Source organism: Papio anubis, chromosome 12 (assembly GCF_008728515.1).
Source record: "Papio anubis isolate 15944 chromosome 12, Panubis1.0, whole genome shotgun sequence".
Classification (NCBI taxonomy): domain Eukaryota; kingdom Metazoa; phylum Chordata; class Mammalia; order Primates; family Cercopithecidae; genus Papio; species Papio anubis.
In genome coordinates this window covers 114721022-114738056 of record NC_044987.1, presented here as the reverse complement: position 1 = coordinate 114738056, position 17035 = coordinate 114721022, and the positions used below count along the sequence as shown (strand labels likewise).

Genomic DNA, 17035 nt, shown 5'->3' with positions numbered 1-17035 from the left:
CCTGTGCCAGCCTTTTGTATTTTTTATAGACGGGTTTCACCATTAGCCAGGATGGTCTCGACTCTGACCTCGATCCACTCCGCCTCGCCTCCCAAAGTGCTGGGATTACAGGCTTGAGCCACTACCGGGCCGGAATCCTTTTTGAGACGGAGTTTCTCTCTTGTTGCCCAGGCTGGAGTGCGATGGCGTGAGGCTCACCGCAACCTCTGTCTCCTGGGTTCAAGAGATTCTCCTGCCTCAGCTTCCTGAGTAGCTGGGATTACAGGCATATGCCACCACACCCGGCTAATTTTTGTATTCTTAGTAGAGACGGGGTTTCTATATGTTGTCCAGGCTGGTCTCGAACTCCTGACCTCAGGTGATCTGCCCACTTTGGCCTCCCGAAGTGCTGCGATTACAGGCGTGAGCCACCGCGCCCGGCCCAGAAACATGTTTTGAAGGGCAGGCACCCCACAGGGTGCTGGAGACAGATTGAAGGCAACTGCACCGCTCAGTGACTCACGAGAAATTTATTGAGTATCTACCAAGTGCCCAGCGCTGTTTTTGTCCCTGGGGATTCAGCCTCTGGATTGGGACCTGCAGCCCAGAGAAGGGAAATGGGGAAATCCAAGTTCCCAGGTACATCATGATACCCTTCCAGGTGGGTAAGTGCTAAGAAGAGTGGGGTGGAGGAAGTGGTGGGTAGTGATGGGGTGGACAGACCTCACTTTCTAGAGGATGACAGCTATGCCAGCTCAGTGTGACCAGAATGGTTGACTTCTATGCTGTCACTGTGGGAAGGGCTTTTAGGGAGGCAGGGCCAGGAAGACCTCAGGGAGGAAGGCAGGATGCTGGTGGTGGGGGAAGATGCCAGACAAGCTGGGAGGTCTGGATGGGAAGAAGGGGATCGTGGTAGGCAAAATAACAGCCCCCTAAATATGTTCACATCTGGCCAGGTGCTGTGGCTCATGCCTATAATCCCAGCACTTTGGAAGGCTAAGGTGGGAGGATCGCTTGAGTCCAGGAGTTTGACACCAGCCTGGGCAACATAGTGAGACCCTGTTTCTACAAAAAATAAAGTAGCTGGACATGGTGGCTCAAGCCTGTAGTCCCAGGTACTCTGGAGGCTTAGGTGGGAGAATTGCTTGAACCTGGAGGTTAAGGCTGCAGTGAGCTGTGATCATGCCACTGCACTCCAGCCTGGGCAATAGAGCAAAACCCCATCTCAAAAAAAAAAAAAAAAAGCCCGCATCTGAATCTGTGGAATCTGTGAATATGTTTTGTTACATGGGAAATGGAAATGAAAATTGCCAATGAGGGCCGGGCGCAGTGGCTCACACTTGTAATCCCAGCACTTTGGAAGGCCAAGGTGGGCAGATCATGAGGTCAGGAGATCGAGACCATCCTGGCTAATATGGTGAAACCCTATCTCTGCTAAAAATACAAAAAATTAGCTGGGTGTGGTGGCGGGCGCCTGTAGTCCCAGCTACTCAGCAGGCTGAGGCAGGAGAATGGCGTGAACCCAGAAGGCGGAGCTTGTAGTGAGCCCAGATCGATCCACTGCACTCCAGCCTGGGCGACAGAGCGAGACTCTGTCTCAAAAAAAAAAAAAAAAGAAAATTACCAATGAAATTATGGTTGCAAATCAGTTGACTTTAAAACAAAGAGCTTATGCTGAGGTATCTGGGTGGGCCAGTGTCATAACAAGGGTTTTTAAAAGTAGAAGCAGGAGACAGAGAAAGAGATGTGATGGGCCGGGCGCGGTGGCTCATGCCTGTAATCCCAGCACTTTGGGAGGCCAAGACGGGAGGATCAAGAGGTGAGGATATCGAGACCATCCTGGCTAACACGGTGAAACCCCATGTCTACTAAAAATACAAAAAATTAGCCGGGTATGGTGACACGTGCCTGTAGTCCCAGCTACTTGGGGGGACTGAGACAGGAAAATTGCTTGAACCTGGGAGACACAGGTTGCAGTGAGCCGAGATCGCACCATTGCACTCTAGCTGGGGTGACACAGCAAGACTCCGTCTCAAAAAAAAAAAAAAAAGAGATATGATGACCGAAGAGCCAGAGAAATGCTGTGCTGCTGCCTTTGAAGATGGAGGCAGAGGCCCCAAACCAAGGAACTCCTTCAGAAGCTGGAAAAGACAAGGAAACAGATTCTACCCTATCTACCCTAGAGGCTCCAGAAGGAACACAGCCCTGCCCTCACCTCCTCACCTTGATCTTAGCTCAGTGAGACTCATGTTGGCCTTTTTTTTTTTTTTTTTTTTTTTTGAGACGGAGTCTGGCTCTGTTGCCCAGGCTGGAGTGCAGTGGCTGGATCTCAGCTCACTGCAAGCCCCGCCTCCCGGGTTCACGCCATTCTCCTGCCTCAGCCTCCCGAGTAGCTGGGACTACAGGCGCCCGCCACCTCGCCCGGCTAATTTTTTTTGTATTTTAGTAGAGACGGGGTTTCACCGTGTTAGCCAGGATGGTCTCGATCTCCTGAACTCGTGATCCGCCCGTCTCGGCCTCCCAAAGTGCTGGGATTACAGGCTTGAGCCACCGCGCCCGGCCGCCTTTTTTTTTTTTCGAGACAGAGTCTTGCTCTATCGCCCAGGGTGGAGTGCAGTGGCGCAACCTTGGCTCACTGCAACCTCCACCTCCTGGGGGGGTTCAAGCGATTCTCCTGCCTCAGCCTCCTGGATAACAGGAGCCCACCACCATGCCTGGCTAATTTTTGTATTTTTAGTAGAGAGAGGGTTTCATCATGTTGGCCAGGCTGGTCTCGAACTCCTGACCTCAAGTGATCTGCCCACCTCGGCCTCCCAAAGTGCTGGGATTACAGGCATTAGCCACTGCGCCCAGCCCCACATTGACCTTCTAACCTATAGAACTGTAAGATCACAAATTTCTGTTGTTTTAAGCCACCTAGTCTGATAATTTGTTGTAGCAGTGATAGAAAACGAATCCAGGGAAGTTCAGGTTTTAATCTTGAGCGTGCCCTCAACTCTGCAGGGAGTATTGATCAGGTGGATTCTGCCAGGAATGGCCTGGCAGGTTGGAGGAAAACAGGCCTGGACCATTGAGTAAGTGGGGATGATGGCCCTGGGCCAAGCTGTGGTGGGGGTGGGTAAAGGGTGTGCCTCTCCCCATTCTTGCCATCAGGCTTTGCCAGGCGCCAGTCCACCCAGGCCGCCCTGTGCCCTTTACTCATTGCTTCTTGTTCCTGAATTCCTTACATCCTCCTGGGGGTGCCTAGTGACGTGGCCAGAGCCTGAATCACGATCCCCATTTTACAGATGGAAACTAAAGCTCAGGGCACTGACAGTGATTTGCTGAGCCTAGAAGTGGCAAGGCATGTGGGCTCTGGCCCCTCCTTCTCCTCTCAGGCTTCTAACCTCACAATCATCATTCCTGCCCATCCCCGGGGCGCAGCTCTCAGAGAGGAGGGGCAGCTCAGTGCCTTGAGTCCTGGCCTCTGAGCCATCAGTCAGGTTCTGAGCTGTCTCTGCTGTTGCTTTGCTCTGTGACCACAGGCAAAGGACTTTCCCTTTCGGAGCCTCCTTGTCTGTAATATGGGGTGTAGCATCAGCTCAGGCAAGTCCCAAACCAGATAAGGGATGGACGTGCACGTATTTTGTTTGTGGGAATACGCAGCCCCTCAAGTGACATGGTTTCACGGAAACATGAGAACAAGAGCTTTGGGGCCTGGCCAGCTGGCTGTGCTGCTTGATCGGAATGGCTGTAATGTTGAAGCCACCTGAGCCTGCGGGAATGAGGCTGAGGCCAAGCCCCCATCCCCTGCCCATCTGCTGAGAGTCCTCCATTGATTGGAGGGGGTAGGGGTCAGGGAAGGGTCAGATGCTCCATTCAGAGCTGGGGACAAAACAAGTTACAGGGATGGAAGAGGGAGAGACAAAGCCACTCACCCAAGGCCACACACAGCTGGGGACCAACCTGGAGCTCTTTGAAGAAGTTCTGGGCTGGGTGGGTGATTAGGGAACCCTCGAGTAGGGATAGAGAGCAGCGGAGCCCCCAAACCTGGTGCAAGCTCTTGCTTTCCTCCCTCAGCCTTCCAACCAGGACTAGAAATGCTGCCGGCACTCTGGAGACTGTTTTCAACCCACCTGGATGTGAAGTGTTCGGCCCAGTGCCAGTCCCCTTGCCATTCGATCCACTCCTGCTGTCATTCAGAGCAGGGGCCCTGACCAAGTCCACATTGCAGAAGTGATCGGTGCCTGGCCCCGGGTTCTGCGCTGTGCAAGCACGCAGGGAGGGCGCTTCTTTCTCCCCATTCACAGATGCGGCTGTCACTTGGCTGGGGCCCAGGGAATCCCTGGGGAGGTTCTGCTGAATGGACAGGATCTTTGTGGGTACACCCAGCACCGCCATGGGAGCCCTGCAATTCATAAGGCCATGTATAAAACAGGATTTCGTTTCCTAAAATTGGCTTTTTTGTGCAAGTTCTCAGGCTGTATGTAGGGGCCTGGGGTGTGGGTAGGGAGGCTGGAATAGCCTGAGCCACGGGGAAGCGTGGCCTGCATTTTTGACCCAAGAGACACTCAGGTCAAGCGCTGCATCCCCCAGTCTGGACCCCAGGGTCTGATGCCTCAGCCAGGGCCTGAACTGTCCTAGCCAGAAGGGCTCCTGGACACCCCGGTAGTTCAGGGGAGGATCCAAAAGGGCATCTGGGGCTGGGTACAGTGGCTCACACCTGTCATCCCAGCACTTTGGGAGGCCAGTGTGGGCAGATCAACTGAGGTCAGGAGTTCAAGACCAGCCTGGCCAACATGGTGAAGCCCTGTCTCTACTAAAATTACAAAAATTAGCCAGGCGTGGTGGTGCACGCCTATAGTCCCATCTACTTGGGAGGCTGAGGCAGAAGAATTGCTTGAGCCTGGGAGGCGGAGGTTGCAGTGACCAAGATCACACCACTGCACTCCAGCCTGGGTGACAGAGCAGACTCTGTTTAAAAAAAAAAAAAGGCCAGGCACAGTGGCTCACGTCTGTAATCCCAATACTTTGGGAGGCCGAGGCAGGCCGATCACGAGGTGAGGATATCGAGACCATCCTGGCTAACACGGTGAAACCCCGTCTCTACTAAAAATACAAAAAATTAGCCAGGCGTGGTGGCGGGTGCCTGTAGTCCCAGCTACTCTGAGGCAGGAGAATGGCGTGAACCCGGGAGGCAGAGCTTGCAGTGAGCTGAGATCGCGCCACTGCACTCCAGCCTCGGGGACAGTGTGTGACTCCGTCTAAAAAATAATACAAAAAAAAAAGGGGGCATTTGGGAGGGGCAGAGCAGGCCACAATGGAGAAACATTCAGAGTAGGGTATTTGGCTTCCGTCTCCTCAGCCTGGAGCCTCTCCCTTGTCCTGAGATGGGCCCAATAGGCTCCCCCACCGACCCCACAGCCGCCTCCCCCACTGTGATCACTACACAGGGACTGACTCAGCCCTTCCTTCCCCTCCCAGCCTCTCTTTCCTGGAAATCGCCATCATCAGCGGCCATAGCACCCCCATGGGACCTGGGGGATGGAGTGGGAAGCCCCCTCCCGCAACACTGGCCAGATTGGAGGGACCAGCAGGGAAGCTCCCTCCTACCCCCGGGGAGGCTGAAGCCAGCTCTCCATGGCTGCACCACCTGGAATCCAGGACCCTGGGAGGCAGATAAGATAGCAGGGACCTAGGGTCTGGGAGCAGAGTCACAGGGAAGGGTGGTATCTAGGGGAGGCGCATCTTGGGGGTGCATCTAGGGGAAATGCTAAGAGGTGACAGGGGTCTCTGGAGGTGCCCCAGTCCCTCTGCTAGGATGCAGGGTGGCAGGGACCTGAGAAGGTGCTCAGCCACCCTCCGGAAGCTTCCGACATCCCAGCCTGAGCTCAGCCTGCAGGGCCCTGTGGCGTGAGCCAACCCCAGACCTGGGTTGGATTTTTTCCTTGATTGTTTCTTGCTTCCTTCCTCCCCTAGACTCCTGCCAACTCCAGCCCTACCCTCCTGGCTCTTCACCCCACTTCAGAGAACTGTGACCCACTGCAGGCTGGGATTTGAGATGAGAGGTCACCCTCGGAGTTACCTCCAGCTGCTGCCTCTGCCTCGGACCCCTCCTTGGGAGTTGGGTGGCAGGGCCTTGCTGGGGGGACTTTCCTTTGCATCTGGATTTTGGTCTCGGGCCCAGGGCTATGGGGGTTTCCAGCGTGGTGACAGCCTTGTCCTAGCAGGGACCAGCCCAAGCACTTCCTCCCTCTGGGGGGGAGCCCTCTGGGAGTGTCCCAGCCCCAAAGCTGTCATTTTGCCCTAGGGAGTAAATTGTGGAGTCAGCAGAGACTGTCTTCCACACTTTCTGTGCCTTCCAGGCATCTTGTCCTTACTCATTTTGAAAACCTAGGCTTGCATTTCTCTTGTGCCTAGGGCTATGCTGGACTAGAGAAGGCACAGGTGGCCAAAGCTGGGCCCAGCCCTCAGGGAACAGATAGCCTGCGTGAGAAACAAATAATTGATTCTGCCCTCTGTCCCTCCCAGGCCAGCATGGAGCAGACTCAGCCAATGACTGGGAATTGAATGAAAAACCAAAGAGGACAGCCATGAGATCTGTCTGCTACAGGTGGGAAAGCAGATGGGAGAGTGAGAAGGGCTTCAAGGAGAAGGTGACATGTGAACACGTCACAAATGGATGAATAGGAGTTTTCCAGGCACAGAAAAGGAAGGACATTCCAGAGGAAGCAGGCAGAGGCCTGGCAAGGCAAAGGCCAGGAGGATTGCAAGTAAAGTCATGGTATGATCACAAAACAAGAGATGTCCAGTTGCCCATGGCATAGGAGAGGGGCCAGGCCAAAAGGGTAGTGGGTAAGCACTATATTCCCTGCCCGGCATCCATCTCTCACTCTGATGACTGTCCCTCAGTTTTCTAGTCTCCAGTGTGACTGAACCCACACCCCCAAGCTCTAAAAGTGGGTTTGAGTCCTGTGCCTAGCCCATCTGAGTCATGGGAAAGGCTCTGGCATATGACCTCAAAGAGCCCAGGAACTTGCTGGGACTGTTAGGGTCACAAATGCCAAGATGCCAGGCCAGAGCTGCTGGTGGCCAGCTCTGCCACCCTAAGGGGAGAGCCTACCTAAGAATAAAGCCAACATAGAATAAAACAGCACCAAGAGAATGAATCTCAATGACATTGCCTGTGCTGCTGGATCCAGTCATGCCTGAAGCAGTTTCCATTCTACGAGTCAACACATTCCAGTTTTGGCTTAACACAATTAGGGTTGGGCTTCTGTCACTTGCCACTGAGAATGAAGGGCCCATTGCAGAGGAACTAAAGGCAGGTGATCACTCATGAGAATTGCCGAATGCCGTGGGAAAGGCAACGAGGATCTGTGTGTACAGGTACAATGCCATCAGAACTACATTTTCTTTCATTTAAATTGTTTTTTGAGGCCGGGCGCAGTGGCTTATGCCTGTAATCCCAGCACTTTGGGAGGCCGAGGCGGGTGAATCACCTGAGTTTAAGAGTTCGAGACCAGCACGGGCAACGTGGTGAAACCCTGTCTCTACTAAAAATACAAAAATTAGCCAGGCGCGGTGGCACCCGCCTGTAGTCCCAGCTACTCGGGAGGCTGAGGCAGGAGAATCACTTGAGCCTGGGAGGTGGAGGTTGCAGTGAGCCAAGACTGTGCCACTGCACTCCAGCCTAGGCGACAGAGTGAGACTCCATCTCAAAAATAAATAAATACATAAAAATAATTACTTTTTGATTAGGTAATGCTCTTTCTTTTCTTTTCTTTTTCTCTTTTTGAGATAGGGTCTTGCTCTATCGCTGGAATACAGCGGTGTGATCCCTGCTCACTGCAGCCTCAACTTCCTGGGCCCAAGCAATCCTCCTGAGTAGCTGCGACCACAGGCACATGCCACCATGCTCAGCTAATTTTTGCATTTTTTATAGAGACGGGGTTTCGCCATCTTGCCCAGGCTGGTCTTGAACTCCTGGGCTCAAGAAATTCATCTGCCTCGGCCTCCCAAAATGCTGGGATTACGAGGGTGAACCAATGCGCCTGGCTGAGGTAATGCTTTCATGTGATTCAAAATTCAGAAGCTGGCTGGACGCGGTGGCTCACACCTGTAATCCCAACAGTTTGGGAGGCCAAGCGGGGGCGCATCACCTGAGGTCAGGAGTTCGAGACCAGCCTGGCCCACATGGTGAAACCCCGTCTCTCCTAAAAATACAGAAATTAGCCAGGCATGGTAGCGGGCGCCTGCAATCCCAGCTACTCAGGAGGCTGAGGAAGGAGAGTCGCTTGAACCTGGGAGGCGAAGGTTGTGGTGAGCCGAGATCACACCACTGCACTCCAGCCTGGGTGACAGAGTGAAACTCTGTCTCAAAAAAAAAAAAAAAAAAAGGAAAGAAAAAGAAATTCAGAAGTCCTAAGAGGCAAGAGGTCTCCTCATCCCTGTCCTTAAGGGACAGGTCTCCGTTCTCCTACAGCCAACGGGTGTTATCAGTTTCTTGTAAACACTTCTAGGGATATTCTTGCATGTACAAGCGGAGCCCCTCTCATTTTTTTTTAAACACAAATGTCAATATTCAGACAAGTAGAGCCCCAAAGTACTGCAGGCCCTGGTGGGAGCTGGCGGAGGGCAGTCCTGCTGGGAACTGTGAGAAGCCACCTTTCATTGAGCCTCTGCTGTTCATGCTGTTTGACACCTTGCGTTTTCCATTTAACATTATATTTTGGAGACCACTCTACATCAATACATAGAGTGTGTCCTCATTTTCACAGCCGCACGGTATTCCAGCACAAGGGTGTATGGCAATTTACAAATGCACTTCTCAGCGGAGGGACCTTCAGGTTGCTTCCAGCCCTTTCCCAAGACAGGCAGTGCCGTGGTGAGTCGTCTGTACAAAAGCCCTTTCACACATGCGTGAGTGCTGCTGCGGAATACATTCCCAGAAGGGACTTGGGAGGATTGGGGGGCAAAAGATACGTGCAGTAGTCTTATTATTGTTATTTTAGAGACAGGGTCTTGCTCTGTCACTTAGGCTGGAGCACAGTGTACAATGGTGTCATCATAGCTCACTGCAGCCTTGACCTCCTGGGCTTAAGCCATCCTCCCACCTTGGCCTCCTGCATGGCTGGGACTACAGGCATGCACCACCACGCCCAGCTTGCAGTGGTCATTTTGTCAGCTCTGTCAGCTTGTCCTTCTCAGAGACTGTGCCAGGTACCAGGTCCTCACACAGTCGACAGAGCTGTTTCTCCTCAGCCTCACCAGCCCCTGGTTTCCACCTATTTTGATTTTTGTCCATCTGAAAGGTAAAAACTAAACAAAACAAAGGAATTTGGGTGTGGTTAGAGTTTGCGATTCTCATACAATGCGTGAGGCTGGCCACCTTTTCATTTGCTTAAGAGCCACATGTGTTTCTTTTTGGTGAATGAACTGCAGAATTTCCCTTAGGGAGGTGGTGCCGGGCAGCTTTGGAGAGTAGGGTCTGGAGGGAGGCCAGACTAGAGGCAGAGGCCACTTCTGGGGACAGTTAGTGTAGGAGTGAAAGAAAACTTGGCCCTGAGGAGGGGTGTAAGAGCTGGAGATGGAGATAATGAAGTTGGAAGGTGAGATTAGGTGATAGGTTAGCCCCGACTAGGGCCATGGAGGAAGAAGGGGGCATCAGGCCCAGTTCAGGCTTATAACTTGGGTGACAGGGTGGGGGTGGGGGGACAATGGAGCCCCCAAGGGTTTTGGAGGCCAGGATGATGTGCTGCCTGCCTATTCTCCACTCCACATGGTGATAGACAGAACACCACTCTGACTGCCACGTGCCCTGTTCATGTGCTGCCATGGCCACAAACCTGCAGCAGGGCCCCTGCTAGCCTCTTCAGCCTCCAGCCAGTGCTCCGCACCTGCTGCCCTGAACACGTGCCTGTCAACTGTCGGCCGTGCCCAGCCTCCAGGGCTAGGTCCCTGCACACACTCCTCCATGAGCCCCGGGATTGGCTCCCTCCACCTCACCTAGCCACCCCCATGCCTCCTGTGGCTCTCAGCTGTGATGTCTCCCCTTAGGGAAGCTTTCTGGACCCCCATCGATGTTGGGTCCCCTTGTGATACCGTGGGAAACTCTGGACCATGGTCCTCTCCATGCCATTGTCATTTGGTTCATGTCCATCTTCCACTGGCCCATAGCCAGTCCCCTAGAGTGTGTGCCACGTGGTAGGCACCCAGTGAATATGGATGAGTGGATGGATGGGTGGGTGGGTGGATGAGTGGATGGATGGATGGATGGATGGATGGATGGATGGATGGATGCGTGGATGGACAGAAGGGTCGGTGGGTGGGTGGATGGATGGATGGATGGATGGATGGATGGAAGAAAGGATGGTTAGGTAAATGGATGGGTGGATGGTAGGATGCTGGGGATAGCAAGAAGGGGCTGTATGGAGGCAAATGTTTAGGAAATAAAAGCCGGGAGTCGGTGACCCCTCTGTGCAGCACCCACAACACCAGGTGCCTCTGCCCTTGGCCTGCTCTGGTTTTCTCCGTCTGACACATTTGGCTTCATCTGATGCTCTGCAGTGTCCACTGTTTACAGGTTTCTGTGCTGGAGTGGCAGCTCTGGGTGGCAGCAGAGATTCTGTCCGTTCAGTCATCTTCACATCTTGCTGCCAAGAAAAGACCTCCATCCTGCAGGGCCCTTAGCGGGTGTTGCGCTGTCCCCACAGGCGGGCCTCCCACCTCTTTTCTTTCCAAGCTGCCTGCTTCTGGAAGGTGGAGAGGAGGCATGTCATGGGAAGGCACTGCTTCTGCAGGAGTTTCTTTGTGGGCCTACTATGTGCCAAGTACTGTCTAGGGACCAGTGAGACAACAGTGAACATGACAGTCCCTGCCCTTGGGGAGCAGGGATTCTGAGAGCCTGCCTCCCAGGAAGGTGGATGCTACAACAGCTGTGGGGTGTGGGGTGCTTACAGAAAGCTGGATCTACATATAAACATTTGTATGTGTCTATTCCCCCCACCCCATCTCCTCTTTTTTTTTTGAGACAGAATCTTGCTCTATTGCCCAGGCTGGAGTGCAATGGCACAATGTCAGCTCACTGCAATCTCTACTGCCTGGACTCAAGCAATCCTCCTGCCTCAACCTCCCAAATTGCTGGGATTATAAGCATGAGCCAGTGTGCCCATCCTATCTTCTTCTTCCTTTTTTTTTTTTTTTTTTTTTTTTGGAGAACGGATTCTTGCTCTGTCGCCCAGGCTGGAGTGCAGTGGCACAATCTTGGCTCACTGCAAGCTCTGCCTCCCGGGTTCATGCCATTCTCCTGCCTCAGCCTCCCAAGTAGCTGGGACTACAGGCGCCCGCCACCACGCCTGGCTAATTTTTTGTATTTTTAGTAGAGACGGGGTTTCACTGTGTTACTCAGGATGGTCTCGATCTCCTGACCTCGCAATCCACCCACCTTGGCCTCCCAAAGTGCTGGGATTACAGCGTGAGCTACCGCGCCTGGCCCCCACCTTCTTTTAAAGTAATCCAGACACACAGCAAAAAATTTCAAACGCAGCTAAGTGTGGTGGTTCATGCCTGTAGTCCCAATAATTTAGGATGATCAGGCAGGAGGATTGCTTGAACCCAGGAGTTTGAGACTGGCCTGGGCAACATGGCGAAACTCTGTCTCTACCAAAAACTCAAAAATTAGCTAGGTGTGGTGGCGCACACCTGTGGTCCCAGCTACTCGGGAGGCAGATGCGAGAGGCTCGTTTGAGCCTGGCAGGTTGAGGCTGCAGTGAGCTGTGATCGCACCACAGCACTTAGACTGGGCGACAGAGTGAGACCCTGTCTCCAAAAAAATTTTAAAAAAAATTCAGGCCGGGCGCGGTGGCTCACGCCTGTAATCCCAGCACTTTGGGAGGCCGAGGCGGGCGGATCCCGAGGTCAGGAGATCGAGACCATCCTGGCTAACACGGTGAAACTCCGTCTCTACTAAAAATGCAAAAAATTAGCCGAGCGAGGCGGCGGGCGCCTGTAGTCCCAGCTACTCGGGAGGCTGAGGCAGGAGAATGGCGTGAACCTGGGAGGCGGAGCTTGCAGTGAGCCGAGATCGCGCCACTGCACTCCAGCCTGGGCGACTAAGCGAGACTCTGTCTCAAAAAAAAAAAAAAAAAAAAAAAAAAATTCAAACAGCATATGAGTGTGGACATGACAAATCATTCTCCGAGCCCTCCTGCTCCTGACCCCTAGCCCTTGGACACCCATCACCAGAGGCAACTACTATTACTAGAAACATTCTAAGGGGCAGACAATTTGAAGGGGCCTCAAGTCCTCAGGGAGAAATTGAACCTTCAAGGGAAGAAGCTGCCAGGAATCAGGAGTGACTGAGCCTTTTCCCCCTATGCGCCGGGAATCAGGAGTGACGGTGCCTTCTCCCTTTGCCCCCTGTGTCACCCTCGTGCCCTGCTCTGTGGTGGGAGGCAGGTGGTGGGAGGGCAGGGTCCCCACCCTGCTGAACAGGGCCCAGCCTGCTTGATGGAGGCAGGTGTACCCCTCATCCACCCCGGAAAGGCACGTCCTCTGGGGCAGGAGCGGGGCTAGGGGCGCCTCTACTCAGCAGCTTTTCTCACTCTTCGGGTGGGGCCTGCTGACTCAGCATGAAATGCTTCAGCCCCTGGGAAGATCTGGGAGTGATGGGAGTAAGCAGAGACGATGGGGCTTGGCTGGGCCCCACTGGCCGCTGGGCAGAAACCTGGGATCTCAGGGAGCAGTGTGCAGGGGCCAGGGTCAGAGGGGTCATGGGCAGCAGCTGTTTCTGAGACCTCCCAGTGGCCCCTTGGCCTGGGCAGCTGCAAGGCCTCAGCTGTCAGGCAGGCTCTGGGTGGGGAGGAGCCTAGAGCCCCGGGAAGAGGCGGCGCAGGATGGGGGAATTCAGAGCCGGCAGTGGTCCAGGTGGGTCCGAGGAGAGGCCAGCCCCTAGACCCCTGGGCATTTCCAGGGCTGACCCAAGAAAGCAGCAGTAGGCATGGTCGCTCGGGGACTGGAGACCCAGAAAGACCAAGGGCAGTGACAGAAGGGCCCAAATGCCTGAATGCAGCTGGGAGTCTCGCCATGAACAACCATGGGTATCTTCCGGTGGTCTCTCTAGCCAGAAATCCCAGCACCTCTCTGCTGCCACCCCTCCTCTCCCCTGCCCCCAGGCCAGTCCCACCCTTTGCCTTGTTGATCGGTGATGCTAAGTACAAGTGCTGGCCAAAGTTCTCTCCATGGCACGATCTTGCCCATCCCTCTCTCAGCCACCCTCCCAGCGCCTCCAGTTCCGTGGCTTTTGACTGCTGTGACTCCCACATCTACCCCTCCAATGCCCAGGTCTCACTGGAGTGCTGTTTCCAGTATTCCAATGGCCCACTTGGTGCCCCTCTTCCTCCCAACCTGCCCCAACAGATCCAGGCCCCTCCCCTGAGCCCTTCTCTGCTCAAACCACCCCTTTGCTACGTGCTCCTAGATACTGGGGCTGCACCTGGGACTCCTCTTAAGTTGGTCCTTGTTGGGTGGTTAGGGTGAGGCACAGGGGGTGGGAGGCAAACCCTTCCAAGATTCTCTGGGGCAGAAAGAATCAGGTCCAAACGCCTTAGCAAGAGCATGGTCTGGCTCTGAAGCACCATTCCAGGTCCATCACTGCCTCCCTTCCCTCTTTCCCTCTGTCCTTCCCTCTTTTCTTTTACCCGTCTCTCGCCCTCTGTCCCTCCTCCCTCCCTCTCTTTGCCTTGTCTTCCTTCATAAATCTAAAGCCCCTCCCCATTCCTAGGAACATACCCAAGATAACTGAAAACAGGTGTTCACACAAAGCTTGTACCCAAGCCTCCACTATTCATAATAGTCAACAAGTGGGAAAACCCGACAGTGGATGCACTGATCAACAAAATACCAATACCGTACAGCCACACAGCGGGGTCTTGGCCACAGAAAACAACGGCGGACTGACAGCCACACGGCGGGGTCTCGGCCACAGGAGACAACGGCGGACGGACAGCCACACGGCGGGGTCTCGGCCACAGGAGACAACGGCGGACGGACAGCCACACGGCGGGGTCTCGGCCACAGAAAACAATGGCGGACTGATACGTGCTGCTGCAGGGACGAACCTTGAAAACATCATGCTAAGTGAAACAAACCTGACAGGCTGGGCGCGGTGGCTCATGCCTGCAATCCCAACACTCTGGGAAGCCAAGGTGGGTGGATCACTTGAGGTCAGCGGTTCGAGACCAGCCTGGGCAACATGGTGAAACCCTGTCTCTACGAAAAACACAAAAATCAGTTGGCATGGTGGCGGGCGCCTGTAGTCCCAGCCACACGGGAGGCTGAGGCAGGAGAACCGTTTGAACCCGGGAGGTGGAGGTTGCAGTGAGCAGAGATCATGCCACTGCACTCCAGCCTGAGTGACAGGGCGAGACTGTCTCAAAAACAAACAAAACCTGACAGAAAAGGGCATGGGCCAGGCACAGTGTCTCCTGCCTGTAATCCCAACACTTTGGGAGGCTGAGGCAGGTGGCTCACCTGAGGCCAGGAGCTCGAGACACACCTGTAATCTCAGCTACTCAGGAGGCTGAACCCTGAGGTCAGGAGTTTGAGACCAGTCTGGCCAATATGGCAAAACCCTGTCTCTACTAAAAATATAAAAATCAGCCAGGTGTGGTGGCAGGCACCTGCAATCCCAGCTACTCAGGAGGCTGAGGCAGGATAATCGATTGAACCCGGGAGGCGGAGGTTGCAGTGAGCCGAGATTGCGCTACTGCACTCCAGCCTGGGTGACAAGAGCGGAACTCCGTCTCAAAAACAAAAAGAGGATGTATTGTATGATTCTATTTATACAAAATGCCCCAAATAGGCAAACCTACAGCAAAGAAATTAGATTAATGATTGCCAGGGGATGGAATTTGACTGCTAATGGGTGCAGGGTTTCCTTTGGGGTGATGAAAATACTCTGGAATTAGATAGTGGCGAGGTCTACACAACACTGTGAACATACTAAAAACCACTGAATCGTACACTTTAAAATGATGATGTTTATGGCTGGGCACAGTAGCTCATGCCTGCAATCCCAGCACTCTAGGATGGTGAGGCGGGTGGATCACTTGAGGTCAGGAGTTTGAGACCAGACTGGCCAACATGGCGAAACTCCATCTCTACTGAAAATACAAAAATTAGCTGGGCATGGTGGCAGGCGCCTGTAATCTCAGCTACTTGGGAGGTAGAGGCAGGAGAATAGCTTGAACCTGGGAGGCGGAGGTTGCAGTGAGCCAAGGTCACGCCACTGCACTCCAGCCAGCTCCGTCGGGTGGGGTGGGTGGAGTCAGAAGTCAGCCCAGATGGCCACTCCCAGCAGTAGGGAAGCTGCAGGGCCAGGTTGAGCTGGGCCGGGTGCCCTGAGGTCAAAGGAAAGGAAACCCCAAGCTCCAGTGGCTGCTGAAGGTAGAGCTGGATGGAAGATCTGCGCCATGGCCCTGCCGGCCCCCACCCTTGGGTGCCCCTCGAGGTCCTAATTCCCTCGCTTCATTCTTGGCATCCACTTAGGTTCCCAGGCACAGCAACTAGGAGTGGCTTCTGTTCCCTTGGCAGCTCTCCCTCTCAGAGACTGGAACCCTAAAGGGAAGCCACCAGGTGGGCAAGGGAGGGTGGCTCCTTCTGCCAGGACAGAGGCAGGGCAAGGTGGGGGCATGGGCATGGGAGGCAAATCCTGGTAAGAGCTCAGGACTGTTTCTTCAAGGCCATCTAGTTGGTGTCTCAAGGGCAGGGACCATGACCAGATCAGGGGGAGGCCACCAAAGGCGGCTGTAAGGCAGATGGGCCTGACCTCCTGGGCACTCTCCACCCTCCATCACTGACACGCCCCCAGAGCCTGCTTGAGATCGTCTGGGACAACAGATGCCTGGGGAAACTGGTGACACAGCTGAAGTGGGGTCCAGGGACGGTCAGCCAGCAGTCACTTGGCACCTTCCTGATAAGAGCAAAAAGGAACTGTCTGGTGGCAGAGGCACGCCTGCCAGACCTGTCTGCTCTGGGGTTCGCATCCTGCTTTCTTTTTGTCTGACTCTTAAACGCCTGCTCCGGCCCTCCCAGCCCTCCCAGATCATTTCCAACAGTCACACTACTGGTATCCAGGCAACCGTTGCCTGGGCTCCCAAAATTCCACATCCAGAGGCTGACAAGTCATGGTGCCCCCATGGAATATGGCTGGCTGCTTCGCGTGTGGAGGAGCTGGGGGAGGAGGGAAAAATCTGCTCCCCACGCCGGGATGAGTTTCTAATTCTTGGCCTCAGAGGAGGCGCCTATAAACCAATGAAATAAAACAGCTGCTCCTTGTGTTTAAAGGGAGACCTTTTACCGTACGCTGGTCAGATCTGGAGCTCAACTCCATTTCACTGTCAGAAAGGTGAGAGGCAAAAGCTGGCCACTGTCAGGTCACCTATTTATCTCTGAGTCAAGGCACAGACACCAGCAGCTCGCTGCCCCCTTGCCCACTTCCTTGCCCTGACAGCTGGGGTTTGCTGGTCTTGGCTCTGGCATGTGAGGCAGGACAGCCTGCCAGCTTAGGGCAGGAAGCCACTCCACGTCTGGCCAGTGACAGCTTTTCCCCAGATGCCAGGACATAGGGGCATGGGACGTGCTGTGAACCTTGGAAGGCCTGACCCTGTCTGAGTGTTCTGGGCTGCAGGCAAGCCCTGGCCACTGCGTGACTTGGCAAAGCAGCTGCCACCAGGACTCCAGCTTTGGAACAGCCCGGCGAGGCCACCCCCTCCAGATGGAGAGGTCAGGCTGGGACCACAGCATGCATGTGAGGAACCGCGCAGGGAGGCCCAGGCATGTGGCCAGCTGCTTGCTCTGCAGCCCAGCTCTAGGGCCCGCCCAGTGCACCTCTGCAGCATAGAGGTCGCTGGGGCCTTTGGGGGATGAGGGGTGGGGCTGAGAGTTACCCACTGGACAAGACTAGGGCTGGACAGAAACCCAGTGTGACCGACACTCTGCCTTCTCTGGTCATAGGTCAAATAGGCAACATTCTCTGTCTACTACCAGGATAAAGAAAATAGAAGAAAGGTCAAAC

General features: G+C 54.3%; 1 long non-coding RNA gene across 1 annotated transcript; it reads left to right on the top strand.

The window, feature by feature from the left end:
• The first annotated feature begins 333 nt into the window (after positions 1–333).
• LOC110741173 lies at positions 334–7112 on the top strand. The gene is made up of 2 exons (XR_002516943.2): positions 334–640; positions 6490–7112. It is a non-coding gene; the product is annotated as an uncharacterized LOC110741173 (long non-coding RNA).
• Positions 7113–17035: the final 9923 nt, after the last annotated feature.